The following is a 6,187-nucleotide window of genomic DNA, read 5'->3' on the forward strand; positions in this document are numbered from 1 at the left end:
GGGAAGGGGGAAGGGATCTGATGCTGGGGAAGGAGGTAGCCTCGATGGTAAATGGGTGCCAGAGGCCAACAATGGGAGAGGTTTGTAATATCACATGACCCGGATTATGTAACACCCTCTACCTCCCTCTTCTCCAATTTTTGCACCTCTCCGCAGCCTGAGGCCGAGGACACAAGTATCTGCTTCTTCATCTCCTCACAAACATAGCTACTGATGAAATCAAACCAAAAAGAGAACCCCTTGGGCACCTTTACTTTGATACACTGCACGCATTCAATTAGCGCCCCTCCTCCTTTTTACTTCCCACGGGTTTATCGGCCGGTGTTTCTCCTCAGATAGAATGAGTGTCAGAGTGACAGTGAAATACCCAGATTGTAAGCAGATATTTTTTTACTGAGCATTCAACTGATCCCAAAGACTATTGGATATTTATTCCCAAACCACCCTCTCTGTTCTTTCAGTTCTTTCATCCGTTCTTTCATCATGATTTAAGTTTGAAAAAGCCATCCAGAGGTAAAATACTTACACACGTATTAAGTTTCCTCAGAGAAATAGTGCTCCCTAGTTGAAAGAGCGTGGGTCTGGGAGTTAGAAGACTTGGGTTCTAATCCCAGCTCTGCCACTTAATTGTTCCTGTCACTCAAATTCTCTGGGCCTCACTTTCCTTATCTGTACAATGGACATAAAATACTCGTTCACCTTACCTCCTTAAACTGTGACCCAATGTAGGACAGGAACTACGTCTGACCTGACTGTATTTTGTCTACCCCAGGGATTAGCTGAGTGCTTCGCAGAGAAAATGATTAACAGATATCACTATTATCATTCCTGGAACTTATGCACTTTCATTGCAACCTGGCACTAGAACCTAGAGCAGGAAATGAATATGGGTCTCATGTAAGTCAATGATGTGCTAAGATATCCCAACCAGCTGGTGGCATTTAAAATTCTGTCACTGAAAATGATCACTTTCCCCACCTTCAAAGTCTTATTGAAGACACATCTTCTCCAAGAGACTTTCCCCAACTAGGCCTTCATTTCTTCTTCTCCCACTTCCTTCTGCTTCATCCTCACACTTGGATTTGCACCCTTAATTCACTCCTCCCTCAAGCAGCATGGTATAATGGAAAGAGCACGGGCTTGGGAGTCAGAGGACATGGGTTCTAATTCCGGCTCTGCCACTTGTCTGCTGTGTGACTTTGGGCAAGCTACTTAACTTCTCTTTGTCTCGGTTACCTCATCTGTAAAATGGGGATTAAGACTGTGAGCTCCACATGGTACAACCTGATTACCTTGTATCCATCACAGCGGTTAGAACAGTGCTTGGCACATAGTAAGCGCTTAACAAATAATATCATTATCATTATTATTATTATTATTACATGGCTGTAATTTATTTATATTAATATCTGTCTCCCCATCAAGACTGTAAGATCGCCTTGTAAAGGTTACAGGTTTACCAACTCTGTTATATTGCATATCCCCTAAACTTTGTGGTTTGTACATAGTAAGTACTTACCAAATACCGTTATTGTTTTTTATTAGGAAGGGGTTAGCAGTTGATCCATTGTGAGAGTTGAAAGTCAGTGAGGAGTCAAGGATGTTACTAAGGCTCCTGGTTAGTTGGCCAGGAAAGGTGGTGGTGGTTTCAACAGAGATGGAAAAGTTGGGAGGAGGAAAAAATGAGAAGTTTGGTTTTAGATGTGTATAATTTGAGGTGCTGTTAGGTCATCCAGGTGACGATGTCCTGAAGACAAGGGGAAATACGAGGGCGAATAGCTGGAGAGAAGTCAAAGCTAGAGAGGAAAATCTGGGAACCATCTCCATGGAAATGGATGTGGAAGTCCCAGAGAAAGGGATCTCATGGCTACATTCAGATCACTCTTATCCTAGAGAAACTGACTCAGAGGCGAAGAAGGCCGTTTGGCATTTATGGCCTAGGATTTCATATTGAACAGAAGTCAGTGATGACAATTATGGCTTTTTTGGGAGAATTCCAAGTGGATGCAGATAAAATCCATGAACAGAACTGATGCTATCCACTCAGTCATTTCCCTCAATCCCACTAGAAAATTGTTGGATGCTAATCCTTTTCAATCGCCTCTGGCCAACTAACCAGGAGCCTTAGTAGCATCCTTGACTCCTCACTGCCTTTCACCTCTAACATCGGATCAACTGCTAACCCCTTCCTAATAAAAAACAATAACGGTATTTGGTAAGTACTTACTATGTACTAGGCACTGTACTAAGTTCTGGGTAGATACAAGTTAATCAGGTTGGACACATCCCCTGTTCCACCTAGAGCTCACAGTCTTAATCTTCATTATAGAGATGAGGTACCTGAGGCACAGAGAAGTTAAGTGATTTGCCCAAGGTCACATGGCAGACAAGTGGCAGAGACAGAATTAGAACTCAGGAACTCTGACTCCTAAGCCGATGATTTTTCCATCAGGCTATGCTGCTTCTCTCTAGTTTTCATCCATAATTTTTTCCAAAGCTGGTCCTTTTCTCCACCTGAAAAGCCGCCACCCTGACTCATGCTTATGGAAATTATTAACAAATCTAAATTGGGAAAAAAATGATAATTTCCTCATCCTAATTCTATAATGTAGAATGCAATGTCATTTCTAGACACAATGATTCTTGCAACTGAAATATGAAATTGTTAGATTTATGTGATAGCTTTCCTCCAAAGAAAGATTTTATGTGGAACATAAAGATTAGGAAGAAAAACCTCTTTGTGAGGTAGGAAGGGCCATAGATATTATTTCCACATAATGGAAAAAAAAATGAAGGTAAAGAGAAGCTAAAAGGTTTGCGTAAGACGACACAGCCCATCGGTCAGCGCATACGGAAGATGACGTTGGTCAAATGGTCAGGCCCATGAAATATGGACCTGGGCTAGGTCATCATCATCATCATCATCATCAGCCACAGCAGCAGCAACGGTATTTCTTGAGGGCTTACCTGGTGCAGGGTAATCAATCAATCTTATTTATTGAGTGCTTATTCTGTGCCGGTACTAAGCGCTTAAGAGAGTACATCACAATAGTATCACGGACACATTCTCCTCCCACTATGAGCTTACAGTCTAGGGGGGAGACATGTAAATATAAAAAAATAAATTACAGATATGTACATGACTGCTGAGGGAAAGGGCTGGAGGGTGGTGGAAGGTGTTGAGTAAAGGGAGCAAATCAGGGCACTGCAGAAGGGAGTGGGAAAAGAGGAAATGAGGTCTTGGTCAGAGAAGGCTTCTTGGAGGAGATGTGCCTTCAAAGAGGCTTTGAAGGTGGGGAGAATAATTGTCTGTCCGATATGAAAAGAGAGGCATTCCAGGCCAGAGGCAGAACAGAAGTGAGAGGTCAGCGCTGAGATAGATGAGATTGAGGTACATTGACTAGGTTAGCATTAGAGGAGCTAAATATGTGGGCTGTCCTGTAGTGGGAGAGTAGAGGGGGGAGGTAGAAGGGGGCAATGTGATTGAGGGCTTTAAAGGCAATGGTGAGGATTTTCTATTTCATGCAAAGCACTGCACTAGATGCTTGGGAGAATACAGTACAACAGAGTTGGTAGACACGTTCCCCTTCCACAACAAGTTTACAGTCTGGAGATGAGCTTAAGTCAAGCCTCATATAAGTTCTCTGGAGTTCTCCTCAATGGTATATAAAGACCCACCACATCATTAAAGCAGCCAGAGAAGCTGAGGCAGAAGCAAATTAATTTAGGGAAGAGGTTCTGCTTACCATGACCAAAAGGTGAAAGGCAGAGGATCGCCAAGTGTTTTGACCTAATTATATCCCTCTTGAAATTACGAAGGGCAATACTTCTGCTTAAAGCCATGCTCATTCTCAGATAATGTGCGTGTAAAATTTATCCTCAAGACCATACTGTTACTTTGACAAACTCACAGGATTCTTTTTCTGCCCATATGAATGACCAATCCCAAATTCTAGTATTCGTCCCATTTATGGGCAGAGGCACCAAAGTTCTTTTCCATTTCCTGCTAAAATTGGGTGCTTTTCTATTCCATTATTTCCCAGCATTTTGAAGCTAAAATACTGAGAAGAATGTACGTGCATCTCAAAACAGTCTATTATATGCTATGTTGGCTTGGGTGACTTCATATTTTTTAGCTTACAATTTTGAAATAAAATGCTAAAAATATATTCTTAGGGTTTGTGAGAAGAAATGATCAGTTAATAGAAAGTCGTGAGTACCCTCTGAATGCAAAAAACTGTACGAGACATTACGGAGAGTTACAAAGACAGAACTAGGATCATACAATTTTAAAAGTATTAATGGAGATTTAGATGTACATCTCACAACAAAGTTATGAAATGTATAGGATGCCACAGAATAGACCCAAATCAAAAAACATGCATTTGTCTGACTACCCTGCTGGACTGTAAACTCCTTGAGGACATGGACCAATACTATTTATTGAGCCCTTACGGCAAGTGCTTAGAACAGTGCTCTGCATTCAGTTGATAGTCAGTAAATATTGATGATGAAGATGATGATATATACACAAGATTTCCACGGATATATAGCCATCACTGTGAAAGTAGGGGATATGGCAAAGTTGTTGATGTTCTTTTAAAAATGTCTTGTTATATATTGCCCAGTCAGTAATCTTATCAGATAGGTTGCACCATAATTTAATAAAAGTTAGAAAAGAAAAACAGCTTATCAAAGCTAACATAAAGACATCCTATCATTCGTTTCATAAAACCTAGATCTGTAAATCAAAATGGCAATAGGTATAGACTGAGTTGTGGGGGAGGCTATAGCTTTTATAATCAAATTAAATATGAAATATGTAACAATAATAATAATAATAATTATGGTATTTGTTAAGTGCTTACTATGTGCCAAGCACTCTTCTAAGTGCTGGGGTAGATACAAGGGAATCGGGTTGAACACAGTCCCTGTCCCACACTGAGTTCATAGCCTTAATCCCTTTCACAGATGAGGCGATTTAGATCCAGAGAAGTTAAGTGACTTGACCAAGGTCACACAGTAGATATGGCAGAGCCGGGATAATAATAATAATGTTGGTATTTGTTAAGCACATACTATGTACAGAGCACTGTTCTAAGCGCTGGGGTAGATACAGGGTAATCAGGCTGTCCCACGTGAGGCTCACAGTTAATCCCCATTTTACAGATGAGGGAACTGAGGCACAGAGAAGTGAAGTGACTTGCCCACAGTCACACAGCTGACAAGTGGCAGAGCCGAGATTCGAACCCATGAACTCTGACTCCCAAGCCCGGGCTCTTTTCCACTGAGCCACGCTGCTCCTACTGTTGTTGTCTTAAGCTGTCAAGTCGTATCCAACTCATAGTGACGCCACGGACACGTCTCTCCCAGAATGTCCCACTTCCATCTGCAATCTTTCTGGTAGGGTATCCATAGAGTTTTCTTGGTAAACATACAGAAGTGGTTTACCGTAGTAAACCAGTAAACGAGTCTCGGCCCTTGTCTCTTTCCCACGCTGCTGCTGCCCAACACAGGTGAGTTTTGATTTGTAGCAGATTTCCTTCCACTCGCTACCACTGCCCAAACTAGGAATGGAATGGGTAGACCTCTGCTTGACTCTCCCTCCTGTAGTCGAGATTGGTAGAGTACTGGAAACTCACCAGGTACGACCCCGAGAGGGGAATAGAGTCTATATATTCAGAGATATATAGAATTGTTATAACATTTAAACTATCAATGCTTATGGCATTTTAAGCACTTACTGTGTACTAAGTATGGTAAATACAAAGTTATGAAATCTGTCCTAGCCCCTGTCCCAAATATATCTCACAATTTATCTTATCCCCACTTTACAGAGGAGGAAACTGAGGCCCATCGAGGTTAAGGGACTTGCCCAAGGTCACACAGTTGGCCAGTGGTGGAGTTGGGGCCTCAGTTTGGATCTCCTAACTCCCGGCCCCAAGATTTTCCGACGAGTCCATGCGATCTCCTGTGTGTTGGTGTTGGTGTGAATACATAGACCTCCTTTTACATCCAAACCATCGCTGTATCATTTCGTCTTCCATTCCCTTCTGTGTCACGCTTGCACTTGGATTTGAACCCTTCGATCCCTCCCTCATCACCACGGCATTTACGTACATATCTGTAATTTATTTATGCATATTAATATTTATATCTTCCTCTAGACTGTAAGCTTATTGTGGGC

At 41.9% G+C, this 6,187-nt stretch overlaps 1 non-coding gene across 1 annotated transcript; it reads right to left on the bottom strand.

Moving 5' to 3' along the window:
* Positions 1 to 5,526: 5,526 nt before the first annotated feature.
* LOC114806782 lies at positions 5,527 to 5,663 on the bottom strand. The gene has a single exon (XR_003754844.1). It is a non-coding gene; the product is annotated as a small nucleolar RNA SNORA7 (small nucleolar RNA).
* Between the last annotated feature and the right edge of the window lie 524 nt (positions 5,664 to 6,187).

The sequence above is a fragment of the Ornithorhynchus anatinus genome, chromosome X1, assembly GCF_004115215.2.
Source record: "Ornithorhynchus anatinus isolate Pmale09 chromosome X1, mOrnAna1.pri.v4, whole genome shotgun sequence".
NCBI lineage: Eukaryota > Metazoa > Chordata > Mammalia > Monotremata > Ornithorhynchidae > Ornithorhynchus > Ornithorhynchus anatinus.